A 22,270-nucleotide genomic window follows, 5' to 3' on the forward strand; every position below is an offset into this window, starting at 1 on the left:
GGACCTGATGGACCTCAAGAATTCCCTCCAGAATTTGGCGATAAACTGGACTCCTTGGTCTGAGATAACCCGGTAGATATTCCATGCAGACGGTAGATGTGTTTGATGAATAGTTTAGTGATGAATTGTTGAATTGTTGGCAGAATTGTTGGCAGAAGCCATGGAGGAGGACAAGCAAGAGATGCTTGCTGGGATGGATGAAATATTTAGAGTATACACAAGATATGTGTCAAGAAATAAACTACCTAGAGAGGTATATGTGAGATTTAACAAGAAGGCACTAAGATACATCAAAGAGCAAGAGATATAATAGGATATATAATATCAAAGGAAGAGAAATAATAGTTCTGAAACAAGTCCCTAGAAGAGTAAGAGACACGAGAAAACAATACCAATTTCTGACAAGTCAATTAATTAAGTATCAAGTAAATTTCAGATGATTGATACCTGACATGCTGGTGACATGGATGGATCAAAGGCATAGATTGGATACTATAGAGAAAGCAGAGCAATTTTATGATGAGCAATTTGGATCATATGAGGAAAAAAGAGTGAGGAGATAGATGACAAGAAACAAGAAGCATCATCAGGAGGAGGAAACAAAAAGAAGATGAAACAGAACTAAAGGAGAGAGCAGAACGAGAAGGTGCAAAGAAAAAAGAACAGAGAGAAATAAGAGCGACCAGAACAATAAGACCTATCTACAAGTAAAACTATGGAAGATGAAATAAAACTACTGCCGATCAATATAAATGGACTGAATTCTCCTATGAAAAGCAAAAGGACTTTTAACAAATTAGGAAAGTTAAAATTAATTTTATTTGTCTTCAAGAGGTCCATATCAAAAAACAACACAACAAATTATTGGAATATCCTAAAATTGGGAAACTATACCCTGTTTCCCTGAAAATACTACCTACCCCAAAAATAAGTCCTAGCCTGATTTTTTTGGGGTGGGCCTAATATATGCCCTACTCCAAAATAAGCCCTAGTGAAGGGAGTGGGCATGGCCCCTTAATTACGGCCTGCAGATCAGCTGATCCAGCAAAGGCCAGGAGTTCTGTTTCTCCAGGTGCCTGGAGATGTTTCCAGCCCTGCCCATGGTGCCAGGCAACCTTGCAGCTGACAGCCCCTCTGTTCCGCAGCTCACTTGTGGCTATGGGGCAGGCAGCAACCACAGTTTGCGCTCCTCCAGGCTTGGATTCAGGTGTTGCTTAGGCTGCTGCTACGATGAGGCAGAAAGCCATGCAGCCCATCAGAATTGGCTCCCCCCCCCACCTCTACCCGGCTGCTGCTGCTTGAGAAAAGGACAGGAAATTGTGGAAGATTATGGGAAGTGTGTGCTTATGATAGAAGCAAAGCCCAGCCTGTCCCTTTCAAGTGATCAAGTGTGTGTGTGTGTGTGTGTGTGTGTGTGAGAGAGAGAGAGAGAGAGAGAGAGAGAGAGGGAGAGAGAGAAAGAGAAACAGCAGAGGAAAGTAACAAGAATTACAGGCAATGCTGTTTGAAACCATTTCCTCTCTGCCATTTCTCTCTCTCTCTCTCTCTCTCTCTCTCTCTCACACACACACACACACACACACACACACACACACACACACACACACTTGATGAGAAACAGCAGGGTAACCGGATAAGGGGCCTGACCCTCCCCTGCTGCCAGCTCTGCGCCTGCTCAGGGTGGCACCCTGAGGTACGGCCTCTGCATGGGTGAACCCCGCATGGCCAATGTGAGAAATGGGCTCCCTTGCAGCACCTCCTCTCTAGGCCTCGCCTGCCTCAGAAGCCAGGGATACTGCAGGCATCCTGGCCACTTAAATGCCACCAAATCCTTGGATTCTTTGCAACTTGAGCGAGCCATGCAACCTCTCCACCCACCTGCCTGCCCACTGCACCTGAGCCTGCCAGACACCCTCCGCCCAAACCAACCAGTGGGGAGGCTTTGGGACAGCGCCCTTCTAATGCCTGCTACTCTGGCAAAGATGAAGTGGAAGCAGGTGGGGCCATGCAGGGCTCCTCCAATGGCCTCCCCAGCCCTGGCTCCTACCCTATTTCCCCAAATATTAAAGGCTGACCTCTCCACTATTTCACTACTGAAAAAGTCATCTCTAATCCAATACGTTGATGATCTTTTACTGGCATCTGACAATGAGCAAGCCTGCAGAATGGACACCCTGCATCCACTTAGATCATTAGCAGAGAAAGGACACAAAGCTTTCCTGTCTAAGCTACAATATCTTAAATGGGAAGTGACATACCTGGGCTATATATTGCCCCAGGCATTAGAAAATTAGCCCCAAGCAGAGTAGAAACTATACTGACGCTGAAACCTCCCCACCCCAAAAGACAAGTACAAGCCCTACTGGGCGTACTTGGGTTTTGTCAACCGTGGATACCTTCATTTGGGGAATTAGCTAAACCACTAATCCAACTGACAGCTAAAAGCATGCCAGATCCTATATCATAGTCACAACCATTAGATCAAACACTTAAAAAAATAAAACAGACCCTAGCATCAGCTCCTGCATTTGGGCTCTCTGATTGCAATAAATCTTTTACCCTTTTTATTCATGAAAAACAAAGCGTTGTTTCGTGGGTGCTAGCTGGTCCCGCACATCGACTAGTAGAATATTACTCTGTTCAACTAGTTCCAGTGGCACAAGGAGCAGTCCTCTGCTTAAGAGCAGTAGCTGCCACTGTGGAAATAGTAAAATGGTTGAAAGATCTTATCATTGGACATTCCCTAACCTTGAAAGTCCCCCATCAGGTTTTTGCAATCCTACTTAAATCTCAAACCCAGGCTTTTACTCAACAATGTTTAGCACAATACGAGGCTGAATTATTCACCATAGATCACATTGCATTCGAGAGATGCAATACATTAAACCACCTGCTGCCCACAGAACAGTCCAGACAGTCTTCATGACTGCCTCCATCTAGTCCAGAAATACCCCATCCAGAAATAACTGACACCCCTTTGGAAAACCCAGACTTAGTGCTCTTCACTGACGGCTCCTATTATAGATATGAAGGGAAAAGGATTTCAGAAGCAGCAGTAGTTTCCCTCCATGAGATCATATGGTCATCCCCCTCCCTCCCTCACACAGCGCATAAGCGGCAGAGTTTATAGCTTTAACGAAAGCCTGTAAAGCCACGAGGAACCGGTCTACTAACATATATACCGATTCCAGATACACGTTTGGAATACACCACGCAACAGGGGCCCTATGGAAATAATGGGGGTTTCTAACTTTGGCTGGCCAACAGTGCAAGTCTCTAAGCTACTAGAAGCCATCCAACTGCCTAAACCCATAGCAGTAATCCACTGTAGAGCCCACCAAAAGGATGACTCTATGATCACTAAAGGAAACCTATATGCCGACACCACAACAAAATGGGCAGCCAAAGAGCCCTCCCCTCATGACATCATAGCTCCAGCAATTAGCACTGACCCTGCAATCCCATACAGAGACTTCCTAGGGAAAGGGGAAACAGCTGTGGGAAAAGAAATTAGGGGCTGTTTTTAAGGAAGGATTTTGGAGAGTCCCTGGTGGAAGGCCTATAGCCCCACCCCACCTCCTACGATTAATTTGTCAAAGACTACATTCCAAAGGCCATTGTGGGACACAGGCAATGGTGGATGCCATGAGGAAAGGGGCATAGAGTGAAGCAACAAGAGTAGCATGCACCTGCCAAATCTGCCAAGCAAACAACACCACTTCTAGAAAAGCCATCCATGAAGGGGGTAGACCCTGAGCACAAAGGCCTTTTGAAAAGATGCAAATGGACTACATACAGCTACCAAAATCAAATGGCTACCAATATGTGCTAGTATGCAGAGACCAACTAACACATTGGATGGAGGCCTTCCCATGCCATCATGCCACAGCCCTCGAAACAGCCAGACACCTCCTTAAAGACATTGTGTCCCAGTTTGGAGTACCAAGTGTTCGGGAGATGGACAGGGGCAGGCATTTCATATTTCAGATCCTTACCCACATATTCCAAGCCCTTGGTATCACACAGAATCTTCATATGCTTTATTCGCCAACATCTTCTGGCAGCATAGAGAGGACGAACAAAGAGGTCAAGACCCTACTAGGCAAACTCTGCTAAGAGACACACCTCATGTGGCCGCAGGTGTTACCCATTGCCCTGTTCTATATCAGAATCAGTCTCAATGAGATATAGGAATTTCCCCTTTTGAAATCCTTTTGGGCCACCCCCCAGACACACTGCAAGGCTTGGATCCACAGTCCCTCAAAGGGGGGATATGGTTCTTTCTGCTTACCTTTCAGTCTTACACAGATGACTCCAGACCCTGTGGAAGCAAAGCGCCTTGACACAGACCCTGCCCTTGGAAGAAGCCCTTTGAAGCAGGGGATTGGGTGTGGATCATGTTTTTCACCAGGACCTCAACACTACAACCACAGTGGAAAGGACCCTTTCAAATCTTGCTAACCACACAGACAGCTATCAAGGTTGCGGAGAGAGATTCTTGGATCCACTGGTTGTCAGGTTTCGGTGCTATCTTGAATAAACTTCATTCTCAAACGCAAACTCTAATGAATCACTTTTATTTTAAGAATAGCCGAGTCCGACATTCCTGATTTCATTTTGCAGCCAAACTGGCCCCTCCTTCCAACCCCCTCCTCTTCCGCTCTCCAACCCCAATGTCCCATTGGCCATCATGCATATCCATCTCTACCTCCCGGCACGTTCTTTTCACAGGAATGTAGCCCCCATCCTCGTCTCCCAGGAAACACTATCTGTACATACAAAACTAGGTAAAAGTTCATCTTGTTATGTCAGCGCTGGAAGAGAGCCTAATTTGGAACGCTGACATCCGGCCCCTCTCTCTTCACTTCTGCGACATCACCTATCCCATAGGGAAAACACAACAAGATTAGTCTCATCAGCCCCTCCCTGGCTGTGCACCCCCCCCTCCCGGCTTTCTCGGGTGGTCTGCATGGAATTTTGCTATACGGCGATCAGCTTGGATGTTTGCGCTCTTCACCCAGGAAGCCTCTGACAATGGGTAACCCTTCCATTTAATTAAGTACTGAAGGCGCCCCCTGTGCCATCTTGAATCAAGAATCCGCTGCACTTCGTAGTGTGTTTGGCCCCCAACAACCAGGGGCCCAGGGGGTTCACGTGGCGTTGGCCTTAAAGTAGACCCCACTACAGGTTTTAGAAGGCTACTGTGAAAAACGGGGTGAATTTTCCCCAAAAGCCGTGGCAACTGCAATTGCACTGTAACGGGGTTGGTTATTTTTATTATAGGAAATGGTCCTATAAATTTTGGGCCCAATTTCCTGCTTGGGAGTCTAAGTCTCAAGTACTTGGTGGAGAGGTAAACTTTCTCTCCCAGCTGAAATGGTCTTTGGGGAGTTCGGTGCTTGTCTGCTTGGTCCTTATAAGATTGAGCCGCCTTTGCCAGCGCCCTCTTAACATTTTCCCAAGTTTGTCTCAACATTGCCATCCAGTCGGTCAAACTGACTGAGGAAGGGGGCTCCCTCGGGTATTCTGGCATGGGAACAAAATCCATGCCACTCACTATTTTGAACGGGGTTAGCCCCGTGCTGCTGTGGACAGCATTATTATATGCAACCTCCGCAAAAGATAGGAGGTCTGCCCAATTGGACTGCTGGTAGTCGACGTAGCATCTTAAATACTGTTCTATCATAGCGTTCAGTCTTTCTGCCCCCCCATTGGTGCTCGGGTGAAATGCTGAGCTGAGCCCTTGGGATGAACCTATGGATCGTAGAAACTCCCTCCAGAACTTTGCTGTGAACTGGACCCCTCTGTCGGAAATGATTCTCCTGGGGACTCCATGTAGGCGGTAAATGTGTTTCAGGAACAGTTTGGATAACTGACGGGCTGAAGGCAGTCCACTACAAGGAATGAAGTGTGCCTGTTTGGAGAATAAGTCTATTACAGTCCAGATCACTGTATTTCCACTGCTCCTCGGTAAGTCTACTATAAAGTCCATTGCAATCTCCTCCCATGGTCTTGTTGGCTCAGCTACTGGTTGCAACAATCCAGGCGGGCACCCAGGCCTTGTCTTCATCGTGGCACAAATGGTGCAGCTTTTTACATAACTGTCTACGTCCTTTCTCATATGTGGCCACCAGAACTGCCTTCGTACTAGGTGCAGAGTCTTTAGGAACCCGAAGTGTCCTGCTGGTTTAACATCGTGGCTCCTCTTGAGAATCAGGATGCGTAAACTCTGTGGGACATAGAGCTTTGTCCCCCTCCATGCTAGTTCATCTCTTTTTGTCAGGAGATGTTGATTGTCCCGATACCAGGGGTCTGTCAGCGTTTCATTTTTTAATTTCGCAGTTAAGTCACTTGCAAGTTGGCCTTGCTGGTCACGTCGTTGCCGTCTGGTGACCACTTGGGCCGCAGCTTGGGTGGAGGGGATGATGGCATTCACTACCTGCTCCCGCTCACTGTTGTATTGGGGCATCCGGGAGAGGGCATCAGCCAGGAAATTTCTCCCACCTGGGATGTGCTTAAGCTCGAAATTGAAACGATTGAAGTATTGTGCCCACCGCACTTGCCTGGGCGACAGTTTTCGTGGGGTTTTTAGGGCCTCTAGGTTTTTATGATCAGTCCAGACTTCAAATGGTTTCTGGCCTCCCTCTAGAAGGTGCCGCCAGGTCAACAAGGCCCACCTTACTGCAAACGCTTCCTTCTCCCACGCCGCCCATCGCCTCTCCGTATCGGTGAGTTTGCGGGAGGTGTAGGCGCAGGGTTGTAGATCACCTTGGTTGTTCTTTTGGAGTAACACGGCTCCTACTGCCACATCACTTGCGTCTGCTTGGATGACAAAAGGCTGTTCTGGATCCGGGTGTTTTAAGACAGGTTCTTTCGCGAACAGTCCTTTTAGCGTCTCAAATGCCTGTTGGCAGGTCAGGTCCCACTGTAGGGGTTGTCCCGGGCGAGGTTTCATCGCTGGGCTTCCTGTCTTTAGGAGGTCTGTCAAAGGTTTGGCAATCTTCGCGAACGAGGGGATGAATTGTCTGTAGAAATTCGCAAAGCCTAGAAAACTTTGCAGTTGTCTGCGGGTGCGAGGGGGCTGCCATTGTAGAACTGATTGGACCTTGGCTGGGTCCATCTCTATCCCCTCATTTGATACTCGGTAACCCAGGTAGTCTAGTCGTGATTGGTGGAAATCGCATTTTGGCAGTTTGACATATAGGTTTGCCCGTAGCAGTTTTTTCAGTACTTGGCGGACGAGGGGTATATGTTCGTCTATGGTCTCTGTGTAGATAAGAATATCGTCCAGGTAGACGAGGACCCCTTTGTAAAGGTGTTCATGTAAGACTTCGTTTATTAACTGCATGAACACTGCCGGGGCTCCTTGCAATCCAAAAGGCATTACTTTAAACTGGAAACTACCCAGGGGGCAGTTGAATGCTGTTTTCCATTCATCTCCTGCCCTTATGCGTACTCGGTAATAAGCTTCTCGAAGGTCTAGTTTGGTGAAAACCTTCCCTTTAGCTAGGTGGGCTAACATGTCTTTCATGAGGGGGAGGGGGTACAAGTTGTGTACGCAAACAGCGTTGATACTTCGAAAGTCAACCACCAGTCTCATGGAGCCGTCCTTTTTCTCTTTAAACATGACCGGCGCCGCTACCCTTGGTTTCACTGGCTCAATAAATCCCCTTTGTAAGTTTTTGTCTATGTAGTCCCGCATTTCCTGCATTTCTCGGGGCGTCATGGCATACATTTTAGGTTTGGGTAGTTTCGCTCCTGGGATAATCTCGATGGCACAATCAGTCTCGCGGTGGGGGGGCAGAATGTCACACTCGGCCTCGCTGAATACCCCTGCAAGGTCTTGGTACTCCCTTGGGATCTGGTTTGCATTACAAGCGGTGGTGGGTGAGGCTGCCAATTGCTTTGCTGCACCTTCTGGGAGGGACCCTTGTGTTGGTGGTGTTTTCTTCTGTAGTGGAGGGCTGCTTTGGGGTTTCAGCGTGGGAGGGAATTCTTCTGGTCGGGGCGGCAGGGGTTGGGGCCCCTTTGCTATTCTCAGCCTGCGGGTTCCCTCTTGCCACCAAATGATTGGGCCCCATTTGTCGAGCCATGAGAGTCCCAATATGACTGGTTCTGTCATCTTGGGGGCTATTATGAAGCGGATTGTCTCCCAGTGATCTGCGAGTTCTAGTCTCACGGGTTCAGTCAAGTGTGTGGCGTATGTTCCTCCCACTAGGGACCCATCAACTTGCTCGAAGCGAATTGGTTGTTTGAGCTGTTTAGCTCGGATTCCCAATTTTAGAACTGTGGGTAGGTTGATTAGGCACCGTGTGCTACCCGAGTCTATTAGGGCTTGGAAAGTCTCTTGGGCCCCTGTTTTGGGGGCTGTTAGGCGTATGGGGAAAAGAAAAGGATGGACGGGTCCACTCACCATCGGGTCATCCTCGCCTTCGTCTTCCGTGTCATAGGGTTCGGGGAACTGATCTCCCTCATCTGGGATTCCTCTGGTTTCGGTCAGATGAGCGAAAAACTCAGGGATTTGGGGAGCTTCCTGCAGTATGTGGGTGACACGCTTGGGCCCTCGTTCCGGTCGTGCTTTGGGCAGTGGAGCTGGTCCCGGTCTAGGCGTTCCACATCTTGCTGCTATGTGGCCGCTTCCCCCACATCTGTAGCATTTCAGTGGGCTCCGTGGGGCAGTTGGTCTGTAGGAGGGCTGTGATGTTGGGGTTTCTCGTCTGTTGAGTGGCCCCTGGTCTGGTCGGCCTCTCTCCTTTCCCTCTGGTGGTTTTGACGTGTCACTCGCCCGCAGCCCTCTGTCGACTTTTATCGCTACCCGGAACCATTCAGCGAGTCGGTTTGGGATGTCACGATAGGCAGTCACTTGGGAAATTCTTTTATCTAGGCTTGTTCTAAAAAAATACACCAGCAATCGCTCTGGTAGGGGAGGCAGTGTCCCAATGACTCTCCTGAATTCACGGATATGCTCTCTGATAGGCTTCCCCCTCTGCATTAGGTTTCTGAGCTCGTCTTCCACATAGGGGTCCTCCTCCTCCTCCTCCTCATAACGGGCTCTCAATAGTTGCAAGAACCCATCCGCATTTTGTAGCTGGGGGGCCCTGTATTTGTAGAGTGATGCTGACCACCTCTTTGCTTCTCCCTCCAGCCCTTCCGAGATAGCATTCACTAGGGCTCTGGGGAAAGGGTAGAGGTGTCCAAACCGCTCTATGTATATCTCAGCTGAATCGAGGAATTGGGCAAGGTTGTCTGGGTCACCATCGAACTTCCCTCTGAACTGGGGTGGCTCCTCCCTCTCTGCCCTCTCCTCTCTGTGCTGAGCTCTGGAGGGCCAGCCCTGGTGTTGATAGTCCTCTGCCTCGTCTCTCATCCTGGGGTGGGGAGGTGCTGCCTTGTCTGGGCTTCGCTGCCATTCCCATCCCCAGCTCGCCCTTCCCAATTCACTTAGGGGTTTTTCTTTATCTTTTACCTTTGCAAAAGGGGATTCCGCCTCTAAGGCTTTTGGCACAGTCCCCGGGTACTTATCTGCTTCACGTTTCTTTGCTTGAAGTTCTGCGGGGAGGGAAGGTGGAGAAAGTTGAACCTTTGTATTTTCCAAGTTGGCTGGAATCACGACCGCTTCTGCTCCTCCCATTTCTTGAAGCAGGCTTTCCTCCGATAGCTTGGCTTCAGCCATAGTCCGTCTGACCAGATGTCTGGGAGGGAACGGGATGATTTAAACTCAGCCAGCCTGGATTTGGAGGAGAGTTTGGCTGTCTGTCAGGTTTCGGTGCTATCTTGAATAAACTTCATTCTCAAACGCAAACTCTAATGAATCACTTTTATTTTAAGAATAGCCGAGTCCGACATTCCTGATTTCATTTTGCAGCCAAACTGGCCCCTCCTTCCAACCCCCTCCTCTTCTGCTCTCCAACCCCAATGTCCCATTGGCCATCATGCAGATCCATCTCTACCTCCCGGCACGTTCTTTTCACAGGAATGTAGCCCCCATCCTCGTCTCCCAGGAAACACTATCTGTACATACAAAACTAGGTAAAAGTTCATCTTGTTATGTCAGCGCTGGAAGAGAGCCTAATTTGGAACGCTGACATCGGTCTCACGCTAAACCTGCTGTAGTGGACCATAGCTCAGCTCCAGAGCAAGTGCCAAAGGTGCCATGAGACTCAAGAAAAACCCAGAAACAGAGCAGTGGACTCTAGAAGCATTCTTTAATATTCCACAAGAGGGGGGGGGGGAGAAATTAATGGGGAATATATTTTGTAAAATTGTTTATACCTTTATGCTTGTAATTTATGTAACAGCATTCCTGGAGCCCAATCTTTTTCCAGAGAAAGGATACATTTGGGAGTACTTAGCTAAGGAAGTACTCAATACTACTGATTTCTGCCTAGCTGGGGGGAAATCAGTAAAGGACATTCTCATCACATGCCTAATGGGTGTAGCATCAACACCTCACACCATTCTTAACCACACCAGACTTAGGGACTTTCACAGATTCATACTCCAGCATCTTCAACTGGGGACCTCCTTCGGATATAAAAGATCAGGACATGTACATACTTCACATTTCTGCCATTACCAATTCAGCACCATGCTTTAGCCTTAGAGGATGCCATGCACCAAAAGTTCAAGAATGTATCATCTTAAATAACACAGACCTTAGATGCAACAGCACAGAAATAATTCCTTTCTCTTCCAGCTATATGAAGCCCCCCCCCCTCTGGCTGGTTTATATTTTGTGGATTAAGATCTTACTACCAGCGAATTCCATGGGGTTGGGGCATGCACTCTGGGGTGATTAACCATACTGATGCCCTCGTTACAGAGATGATACAAGAGAGCTTTCCACACCTTGATCCCAGATTGCAACTCTAAAGTTTCTCTATTCACAAAAGCTGAGTATGTGTCATTGGCAGTATCACTAGTGGGAGCGCCAGGGCTCTAAAAACCTAAATAGCCTGGCATGTACCCTAGCCAAAAGTTTGAATTCGACCTCCCATGCCCTGGATGGAAATTTTAACAACTTTGATTGAAGAGGATTCAGAATTAATAGGTTATAAAGGCATCAAAGTTAATTTATATGCAGATGACACTCTTGTCATTTTAAATAATATTACAAATGATATAAAAAGAGTTCAAATGCATTTGGAAGAATTTGAAGATATGACTGGTTTGAAAGTAAATTGAGCAAAATCCTTGTCAGGTCGTAGGAAAAAGAACTGTTTATGTTGAAGAGCTCGATGCATTCATTCCTGATGTCTATTATATACCAACAGCAAATAGTAATTTCCTTAGTCAGAGTCACTTGTCTAGAGTATTAAAGTTCCAGGTCCACCACCTCAAAAAAGCAAGTTATATAGTTAAAAATGGAGATATTGTTGCTGAAACCATGTTAATTGGTGGTGTTTATTACATAAAGCCAAAGTCTAAACCGCAAGCACAGGCAAGTATACAGACTCTAAAATGAGGAGAGCACAGGCCCAGAGAGAGATGTTCCAGAGAGAGATCCTGTTGCTATTCCAAAGGCTCCTAAAGCCAACAGAAAGAAAATTAGGAAACAGGTTGCTCAGAGCAAGCCTGAGGTTCCTGACAAAACTGTTAATGTTGAAAATTCACTAACTGGTAAACCTTTGCATTAGAGGTGTATCCATAAGTGGCATAGAAGACTGGGGCATGACAGTTTCCGTGTTTTTAGGAAGATGCTGGAGTTTGCGAGAGGTTTGGATCTAAAGGGGTGTAAGATGTTTTTGGATTGTGCTGTCTGCAAGAAAGCCAAATCCAAAGCAACAGCCATTCCAAAATGCGCTACACGCCTGTCAACATGCTTTTTTGATTTGGTACACACTGACATAGTAGGTCCTTTTACGCCAACACTTGGTGGTAAAAAATATTTTCTAACAATTGTTGATAATTACTCTAGATATGGATATGGATATCCCATGAAAGAAAAATCTGAGACCTTTCAGATCTTTAAAGACTTTGCCACTCTTGTTTATACCCAACAAGGAGTTAGCATCACCAGAATTCAAAGTGATCGTGGTGCTGAATTCATGTCTCAGCGGTTCCAGGACTGGATGCGTAAGAACGGAATTCATCAGACCTCGGCCCCTTATACACGGGCGCATAATGGAGTGGTAGAAAGACGGCAAGGGGTCCTGCAAACCATGATGTGTTGTCTCCTAGAAGACACCAACCTCAGTATCCCATACTGAGGTGAAGCTATTAAATATGCAAATTACATTGTCAACCGTACTTGGAGTAGTGTAATAAATCAGACTCCTTTCTTCATGTTGTATGGGTACAAGCCCGATCTCAAAAATCTCCATACTTTTGATTCATATGCTATGGTGAACATTCCCTTAGCTCAAAGAAGGAAAGGGGGGCCAGCAGCAAAGAGGATGAGATTTATGGGTATTGATGATAACTCAAAATGGAGCAAATTTATTGACTCCAAACATGTAGTAGTGATTTCCCAATCCGCTAATTTTGAGGAAGATGATGACTGTTCCAGGATTCATTCCAATGATCCTGGAGTTTATTTTCCTAGAGATGAAGACAAGCCACCAATGCTGATGCTAGCGACGATGGTGAAGACAAGAACGAAACGGAAGAAGAATGGACGGTTGTTCCGAGGTGTTCCAAGAGGGCCACAAAGGGGATCCTTCCACAGCGATATTCATGGCAACTGACAAAAGCACCCTTGCCTTTGATTTGTTCTGTTACACTTCCTCCTGATAGGTTCACACAAATCAAGCATCTTCCTGACTCAGAGCAAGAGAAGTGGTATGAGGCAATGCAGGCTGAAATGGACAGTCTAAAGAAACTTAAGGTGTTTACGCCTGCAAAACCTCCAGCAAACAAAAAAATCATTGGCACTCGATGGGTGTACAGAATCAAGAAGAAGCCAAATGGTGAGTCACTGTACAAAGCCAGACTTATAGCTCAGGGTTTATCAGCGTTATCCTGAGGACTACACAAATACCTACTCACCAACAGTCCAGACTGAAAGTGTAAAAATTGCTTTAGCCACCGCCACTATTTTTGGTTTAGAAGCTTATCTACATGCTGACCTGGATGAGGAGATCTATGTAAAAGGTCCTCCAGGGTTCTGACAGCAAGAAGGGGAACATAATATTCTGCCTTTTTAATATTTCCTAAAATATTTCATTCTTCCAGGAAAGGAGTGGGTGCTAACTTCCTACCCTATGAAGAGTGGCTGAAGGAACTGTAGGAAGTTAGCACCCAGCTCTCTCCTAGAAGAATGAAATATTTTAGGAAATATTAAAAAGGCAGAATATTATATTTCCCTGGATGAGAAAAGGAGAAATGTGTTTTAAAGACAAAATAGCTCCCTGCCCCCCACTTCAGCTCCAGGGTGATGGGATTAAGACATGGTCCTCAGGACATGATAGATTAGCCCTCTACCCATCTAGCAACAGAGCCTTGCATCACCCAGCAAGGCTCAACCAAGACAGGCACTCAAAAGACGACCTACAAAGTTAGCCCTGCATGGCCCCATGGGAGTCTGACAACCATTCAGAATACAAGCTCAAATTCAAAGCCCAACAGAGGGTATATATCTCTCTCTCACCCATGTACCTTTTTGCCCAGGACCTCAAAACCATGTGGTCCTGTCCACCATTAAACCATTTTTTCAAGCAGTCTTCATGTTTCCAGTGTCTTTCTCCCCACTTGGAACTGAACCCAGATGGACATTTCTTCCAACAATTTGGCACCCAGAGATGGGACTCCAAGCTAACCTGACCAATGGACTTGGCCAGGTAAGCCTCCCTTGCCAGCAGCAGATCCATTGAGTCTGTGGGTGACTTTTCCTTGGCTATTTGGAACAAAGGTTTTAAAGGGGTTTTGAATGTTGGGAAGGTGAGTACCTCTAAATTTTAATTTTATAGTCCAGAAAAGCATGGGACATGTGTGTATGTCTGTATGTGAGAGAGAGTGAAGGGATCCTTCTCCCAATCACAGCTGGATCTTGCTTCCTCTGTGTGTTCTACCAAGAGAGCCTGGAAAGTATAGGAGGTCAGGCCAGAGCACAGGACCTTCTTTTAGGGAAAAGAAAGAGTGTGTGAAAATGGAGTGGAAAAGTGAATGAGAGTGTTGAACTTTGGGCAACCAGCTGGGAAGTCACTAAGCAAAGCCCGGAACTTTAGGAAACTTGTAGGAGGTGCCAGTACTCGTCTGCCGGGAGAGGGGGGCAGCAGGTCCTCCCAGACTGGATGTTTTTTTTTTTTTTTGTCAGTTCAAAAACCGTTGGATCTTGATAGGAATCCCCCTTGGAGATTTGCTTGAGGCTTAGGATGAATGGCAGATGCCTGTCCTGGCTGGTAAGAAGAAGATGTGAGCAAATTGTGTAAAGAGTGGGCTCTGCTCAGGGATGAGATGAAGCTGGAAAACCAATTTGGCTAAATAAAGGTACTTTAAAAGAAAAGGGAAATATATATATAGGAATGTTGGTTTTTTTTTTTAAAAAAAAAATTTGATTTATATGCCGCCCTTCTCCGGAGACTCAGGGCGGCTTACAATGCGTTAAGCAATAGCCTTCATACTTTTGTATATTTATACAAAGTCAGCTTATTGCCCCCACAAACTGGGTCCTCATTTAACCTACCTTAGAAAGGATGGAAGGCTGAGTCAACCTTGAGCCTGGTAAGATTCGAACCTGCAGAAATTGCAGGCAGCTGTGTTAATTACAGGGTGCATTAAACCACTGTACTACCAAGGCTCTTTGTTTGTTTCTCTCTCTTCTCTGTCGTCCATGCAACCATGTGGTATGTTTATGCCGTCCCTGATTTAACTGAGATTTATGGTGGGAATGACCAGTGTGTATATAAACTTGAGAGTTCTGTTTTCCTCTTTTTTCCTCCTTATTTTTGTGTGGGTGTACGTCTAAGTCTTTGTGTGTCCTCGAGGTAAATGTAACTGTTAAATGAATCTGATCCATAGAGACAAGAATTTAAATTGTTAGGAACAAAAAAAAAGTTGAAGCAATGAGAGGCGAGGGGGAGAAGAACCTTTGCCCTGTGTTTGTCTGGCCAATAAGAAAAAAGTAAAGAGAACTTTTTTTCCTTCCCTCTCTGTACTTTTAAGAACAGCCCGAGGTTGAGGTTAATTTTAAGTTAATGTTTTAAGTTAATTTACAGAAAAAAATCATTCTTACATTTACTGTATGTAAATGCAAACAGTTTTTTAAATATTGCTCTTTGTGATGTTTAATGGATGCCAATTTTCTGCTGAGATGGAAATATCTATCCATCTTTTTTTCTGAAGCATGTGAATCCAGTTTTTCTTCCTTACTTATCTGTGATGTCTCAATTTTGTTATAATTGCTTTATCTGTCTAATAACTGTAGTACTGATGGGTTTTTTCCCCCTCAAACTCTGCCTGCAAGCTATCTACTCACCCCCACTTCGTCCCCCATCTCTAATCCTTTTACAATCCCTTTCCTGGGAAGATTACCCACAAATGGGGGAGGGGGCCTTGTTCTCATGTCTTTCAGCCCTGCATAAATGACTCTGCAACCTATAGAAGCAGATCACACTGATCCAGATGCTGTCTCCAGAGAAGACCTCCAATTCACTGAGCCAGGAAATTGGGTTTGGGTCCAGTCATCCACCTGAAAGCCATCACAGCAACCAGAATGGAGCAGACCTTCCCAAGCCTGACTGACCATGCTTACCACCAAGCCAAGCCTAATGCCACCCAGCAGACATGAAAGAAAGGACCCTGAGATGGGTAAGTAAAGACTAAAAGACTCTTTTCAATCCCCAGAAGACAGCTGGAAAGACTATAGGGGAGGGTGGAAATTCATTGCAAGGTTTTCTTTCTTTGCTTCATTCACAATTGTAACTGATCGGTTAAATGGATTCATGTAGGGATTGTATTTGGGAGTGGTTGCCACAGCAAGTTCTAGACACCTTGGACTTCTGTTTGGTGGGAGGGAAATTTGTCTAGAATATCTGTATTGCCTGTATTTTAGGAGTAATTGCATACACAAGCACACACAGAGAGACACACCATTAAGAATTAGACTGAAACTATCCCCTTCACCTACCTCCACACAAAGTTTCTCCTTTTTGCTCTGTGGCACTAAGGGCCCAAGCAGCCATATCTCCCTGCTAATTCCATGGGGGAGGGGCATCCCCCTCAGGCAATTTCCTCACTTGAAGAGATAGCAGAAAAAAGATTTCCAAAACACAAGCCCCGACTGTGATTCACAAATGATGCTGCCCAGTTGCCCAGTAAAGCAGGCTATGTTGCACTGGTGGTCTCATGAGTAGGAGTCCCAGGGCTCATTGTGTATAATTTTAAAAATACTAAATAGCCTGGATTGCACACTAGCTAAACTCAATTTGGCCTCACAACCCTGGAAACTAAGAGTTAGGGCAGGTTTAGTAACCATCCCTTGGAAATAGGTAGCCTGTAATTTAAAGGAAACCATGGCTGTGAAGAATTTTGGGACTTGTGCTTGCTTGAAACCTGACTGGAAGCTCACAGAAAGTGATATCAAACCTCTAAAAATAATTGGCATGGAAAATTGGATACTGTAAATTTTTTTCCAGAAATTTTGCCCTGGCTGCTAGACCTTCATGGTTGAAAGCTCTCCTTTTGGGAGCCACTAAAGGAATCCTTTTCTGCTACCTCTATCAATGCCTTCCCTTTTGCATCAGAAAAATTTAAAAGCACCCATTCAAGTCTCCCTGACCTGATCAATTTTTAATCTTTTGCCAATAACGTGTGTTCCACCCACATATTTTGGCAAAAAGGGGGGATTGTAGGAAGTTAGCACCCACCTCTCTCCTAGAAGAATGAAATATTTTAGGAAATATTAAAAAGGCAGAATATTATATTTCCCTGGATGAGAAAATGAGAAACGTGTTTTAAAGACAAAATAGCTCCCTGCCCCCCACTTCAGCTCCAGGGTGATGGGATTAAGACATGGTCCTCAGGACATGATAGATTAGCCCTCTACCCATCTAGCAACAGAGCCTTGCATCACCCAGCAAGGCTCAACCAAGACAGGCACTCAAAAGACGACCCACAAAGTTAGCCCTGCATGGCCCCATGGGAGTCTGACAACCATTCAGAATACAAGCTCAAATTCAAAGCCCAACAGAGGGTATAAATCTATATATCTCTCTCACCCATGTGCCTTTTTGCCCAGGACCTCAAAACCATGTGGTCCTGTCCACCATTAAACCACCTTTTCAAGCAGTCTCCATGTTTCCAGTGTCTTTCTCCCCACTTGGAACTGAACCCAGATGAACATTTCTTCCAACAGAACTAAGTATGTTTAATTTAACAAAGAAAAGGGGAGACATGGTAGCAGTCTTCCCATGGACTGCCACAGAGAAGTGGCTGTTGATTTTTTTCTCCCTAGTACCTGAGACTAGGACAAGAAGCAATGGGTGGAAGCTTGTCAGAAAATAATCCAACCTGGAAATGAGAAATTTCCTGCCAGTGAGAAATATTAAGCAGTGAAACAGCTTGCGTCCCAGAATTGTGAGTGCTTCATCACTGGAGGTTTTCAAGAAAATATTGGACAATTTGTCCAAGATGTATGAAGACTCCTGTCTTGGTAGGGGGATTAACTAGAAGACCTGCGAGGTCCCAACTGTATGACTCTGATTTTATGAATTAAACACTTTGACTTCTGTTCACACCTTTCCCCAAGAGAAAATGCATCTAATTTCTGTCACATTACTGTTACCAAACAGGATAGCTCAGTATGTTTATCTTCTACTTCTCCCACCACATCTCCCTGATATGTTGTCATACAATGAGAGAAAAGTGATTCAACAATTTTTTTTTAAAACCATACGTAGTACAAGGTTGTGTGTGGAAGCTGAAATAGTATGGGCAAGGGATGGGTCAGAGATGTGGCAGAAAGGACGTAGAACTACTTCAAAAGTGAGGAGTGGCATGGGATCCAGAATTTTTCATACTAGGTTGGGTAACACAAAGGCAAAACAAACAAACAAACAAAAAAAACACCTCCACCAAAACAGGAGGCAGAAGTTAGTAAGGATAAGCAATAAAAGGAAAAAGAGCTTTGCCCAACAGCAGGCAAAAACCAGCAGCCAGGGACATGGAGTATGGTTTGGTCAGAGGGAAAGGAATACTACACAACAAGCCTCCTTCCTAAAACTGACAATAGGAGCTCAACCAGGAGAAAGTAGCCAATACTGGCTTTGAATCCTACAAAAGCTGGCTGTAAACACTAGGCTGAGAGGGGAGAAATCAACTGGATCCCCTCAGTCAGTCCAGGATTGTAAAATTCAATTGAGCCAAATCTGTTCTCTTAAGAGTGGCAGAGGAACTGCTAAAGACTGCTTACTTTTGAGAAACATATTTCTCAGAGAAAGCAAAAATCGTACTTCTTTGTAGACCTATTTGTTCAAGCAGAGGTAAATACGAAGGAAACCTTCTAACGTGCGCCGTAGCTCCACGAAACAGAAAGAAAAGGAAGAAAGAGGCTACGTAGGGGCATTTGGTTCAGACAATGCAAACTTCGCAAGTAACGATGTTTCCTCAGATCCCATCCGCGGTCTGAAGCATAGAGATAAGAAATATAGAGATAGGATGATGTAAAGTAGATCAGGATAAAAATAGGAAATAATTTCCCCTTCCCACATTCTGGAAAGTACCGTAAAACATGCCTGATAGGCAAAGGTTTGTTTGTGATCTGTACCCATACAAATGAACCCTCACAGCCCCTTCTCGGCTTCCCTTGACAGTAGTCCGCCTCCGCCCCTTCCTTCGCTGTAACCACTTTGACGGCCCTCCGTCCTGCGTTTCCCCCAATGACATCAGTGAGGTCGCTGGGCGGACGTCGACCTCTCGCTAGTTCCCAGGAGGGCCTTGCCTTCTAATGTAGCCGGATCTGCTTCCACTGTAACGGACGAGAGGGAGAGGCCCGCGAAGCCCGCTATTTGCTGTTACGGAGGTAGTTGGGGCTGCTACACCTTAATAAAGTTGTCCCGGCGTGGACAAAGCGACAGAGGGAAAATAACTGTAGGGAGAAAGGTAAGAAAGCTTTGGAATTCTGTGCTTTAATAATACACGCCTTCTGTGTTGGTCTCACAACATAAGGATAACGTAAAACTCCCTGGAATGGAAAAAAGACCAGTTCGGAGCGAGCCAGGTTGAAGGCAGACGCAACGTTTCACGCAACGTTTCAAGCGTGACGGAGGAAATGTGTATAAATGCTATTGTACCTTGCGGCTTCGATTTACCGATTCGGGCCACTTCAGGAGCTACGCCTAATTCTCATGAATGTGGATTAAGAAGCCTGCAAGGACAAGGAGGAAAATGAAGCTGTTTGAGGATTAAGAAAAAGACTCCTTTTTTGTTATTTGAAGTAGAAGCATCCATTTAATGTGAAGCATCTACCAGTGTGATTGGATTGTGGATATGGGGCACGTTTAGAATCCCTATTATCTGTTTACTGTAATTGCTCCCAATAATCCGTAGACTTCGGAGAAGGGAATAATTTAGTTATAAAAAGAGAAGACAGATTTAAAGGTGAAACTGCCTTCAAGAGAGCTCCAATTGCTTGCCTTGGATTTTTTCCCTCTTTTTATGCATTTCCGGTGGTTAGCTGTTGTAATGTTGCATTTTATTTCTTCTCAAGGAAGAAACGAGAGCAATGAGTGCTTTTAGTGCTTTGCTTTCTACTGTGGTCAGTTCTTCCCAAAGGAAACCTAGTATTTGGTGTAAACCTAGTATTTTTCTGTCTTGTTAAACAAGAAAAATCAGCATTGTGGAAAGCCTGATTGCAACTCAAAATGTCTGATATTGCTACGTGAAAAGGATGTTATCTTTAAATTATTTAGAAATAGGAAATCCTTGAGGAATGTACACATTTGTCATAGGTATGAATTTTAAATTAGTCTATAGCTTTTTAAGTTCACTGAGGCAGCAACCATTCTTCAAATTAAATCCAAATGGGACCAACCATTAAGCTGTTAGTCTCTGAAAAAAAATCAACCTTGTTCATCTTATTTTAAAATAAGATTTAAATATTTGTTTTTCTAATTTTAACTGTTTAACTAATGCTTTCTTGAGAAAATGGAGGGAAACGTTATTAAACAATAAACTATATAATAAATGTTTAGTTTTCAGTTCTCCTTTGTCATTCAAAATATCTTTATATCTTACTATTTTTTCCATATTAATAATATTAGGATGTACCAATGCCTCCATGGTGGAAAGCCAGATTGGTACTATTTTCAAATAGTGTTCTTTTATTTTGAACCAGACTGATAGCAATGCAATTCTAACATAATGTCTCTGAAAATAACTGTGTATCTTATTCTTCCCATACCATAAGAAAGCGTGCTAGCCTAGTTGGAGGTCATGTCCTTCTAATGTTAGTAATCTTGTGTATCTCAAACCGATTCATTCTTTCACCCATGTGAGTACCGAGGCCTGGTAGTACAATTCCCAATCTAGTAGACCAAAGCCCCCTCTTTTTTTGGTTTCCTGCAACATTTTCAAGTCTATTCTTGCTTTCTTTCCAAACAAACGTATCTTAATATTATTTTATTTAGTTGTTCAAAATATTTTTTCTCCAGTTTTATTGGTATTGTTTGAAATAGGTATAGTAGTCTTGGCAAAATGTTCATTTTTATAGTAGCTATTCTTCCTGATAAGTGACAGTTGTAAATCTTTCCATTTCTCCAGGTCTAATTTAATTTGTCTCATCAGTTTCATGTAATTATCCTCTTTAATTGTTGCACATTTTGCTGTTAGTTTAAAAAGTGAAGTATTTAGGAACATAACTATCAGTATATTCTTTTCATCAACACTCTTTTTTGTGTATCTGTGAGATTCTTGACTAAAAACTTCGTCTTATCCTTGTTTATTTTCAGTCCTGCTACTTCCCCATATTCTTATATTTTTCTAATTAACTTTGCTCCAGTTCCTAGGGGGTCTTCTAGTATGAAGACCAAGTCATCTAAGAATGCCTGCAGTTTTTTAATTTATTTTTTATTATATTAGTCATATTTCTATGCCGCCCACTCTCCGAGGACTCTGGGCGGCTTACACCAAAGACGGTATACTAAATAGCATATTGCCCCCAACAATCTGGGTCCTCATTTTACCCACCTCGGAAGGATGGAAGGCTGAGTCAACCTTGAGCCAGTGAGATTTGATCCGCTGATCTGCTGAACTAGCAGTCAGCTGAAGTAGCTGCAGTACTGCACTCTAACCACTGTGCCACCTCGGCTCAGTGGTTAGTTTGTATTTCTCTTTTTTTATTTCCATTCCTTTTATTTCTTCATCTTGCCGAATGTTCCTGGTTAACACTTCCAATCTCAGCCCCTCTGGAGCCACCAGTGCTTCACCGGGCACAAACGAACATGCACACACGAAAAGGAGGATTCGTTCCAAAACCCGGTTTAATGGAGGCAACACAGCAGCGTACAGTAGAGATTGAGCTGCTAAGCAAAACAAAGTCAGAGACGCCCTAGCTCTCCGCCCGTACTGTTTTATAGGGCATGGATACAGTTAACTATCATTAAGCAGGCAATGATTTCTCCCAGCTGTCACAATCAAAGCTGCTGCTTGTTCCGTTCATGCTCGTCGCAGACATAGGACGTCATTCCCCTCCGCACTATTATCTCTTCAGCAGCTGATTTACGTTCCCATTCCAACCTCCCTCTTCTTGCCTTCCGTCCATCACCCACTATTAGTGTACATGGTGTCCTAACGCAACACCCCCCTCCACCGTGTTTTGTTGCTGGAATCCTTCAGTATTCTCCGGATCCCCTTCATTGTCTTCAATACCATCCATCAAGTGATGTGTTGTCGAGGGATTTTTGACACTCAACATGCACCCCCCCCCTTACCAGGTCTTGTCCTGTTGAGTCAAAAGATTAGGATTAGCAGGTCTTTTCCCTTAGGGATAGCTCCCAGGTTTGTGTGGGTGTGCTCTATGGAATCGCTTCAGCAATCGAGGGGTATTTAGATCATTTGGTCGTACCCATGTTGCATCTGTATCGGGGTATCCTTTCCACCACACCAGGTATCTAAGTGTCCCGTGATACAGTTTTGAGTCAAGTATTTTCTCTACTTCGTATTAAAGCATATATTTTATAGTCCGCATTCAATAAGAATATTGGCCTATAGTTCTTTATCTGTGTTAAATCTGAGTCATCTTTCGGTATGAGGGTAATATTTGCTTTCATCCATGAGTTTAATATTTTTGCTTCTAGTAATACTTCATTGTAAACTTCCACCAGCTGAGTTGCCT

At 44.7% G+C, this 22,270-nt stretch overlaps 1 protein-coding gene across 8 annotated transcripts in view; it reads left to right on the plus strand.

Moving 5' to 3' along the window:
* Nucleotides 1-18,650: 18,650 nt before the first annotated feature.
* SH3BP4 (SH3 domain binding protein 4) overlaps nucleotides 18,651-22,270 on the plus strand; it is a 72,515-nt gene continuing 68,895 nt past the window's right edge. For 2 of the 8 annotated variants that reach the window (XM_034426217.3, XM_087885313.1), the window contains exon 1: nucleotides 18,815-19,038. The gene's annotated coding sequence lies outside the window, so the exon portion shown is untranslated. Of the gene's footprint in view, nucleotides 19,039-22,270 lie in introns of all 8 variants that reach the window. The other 6 variants (XM_034426219.3, XM_034426215.3, XM_034426216.3 and 3 more) reach the window with 6 other exon arrangements.

Source organism: Pantherophis guttatus, chromosome 1 (genome assembly GCF_059756535.1).
Source record: "Pantherophis guttatus breed Tessera chromosome 1, ASM5975653v1, whole genome shotgun sequence".
NCBI lineage: Eukaryota > Metazoa > Chordata > Lepidosauria > Squamata > Colubridae > Pantherophis > Pantherophis guttatus.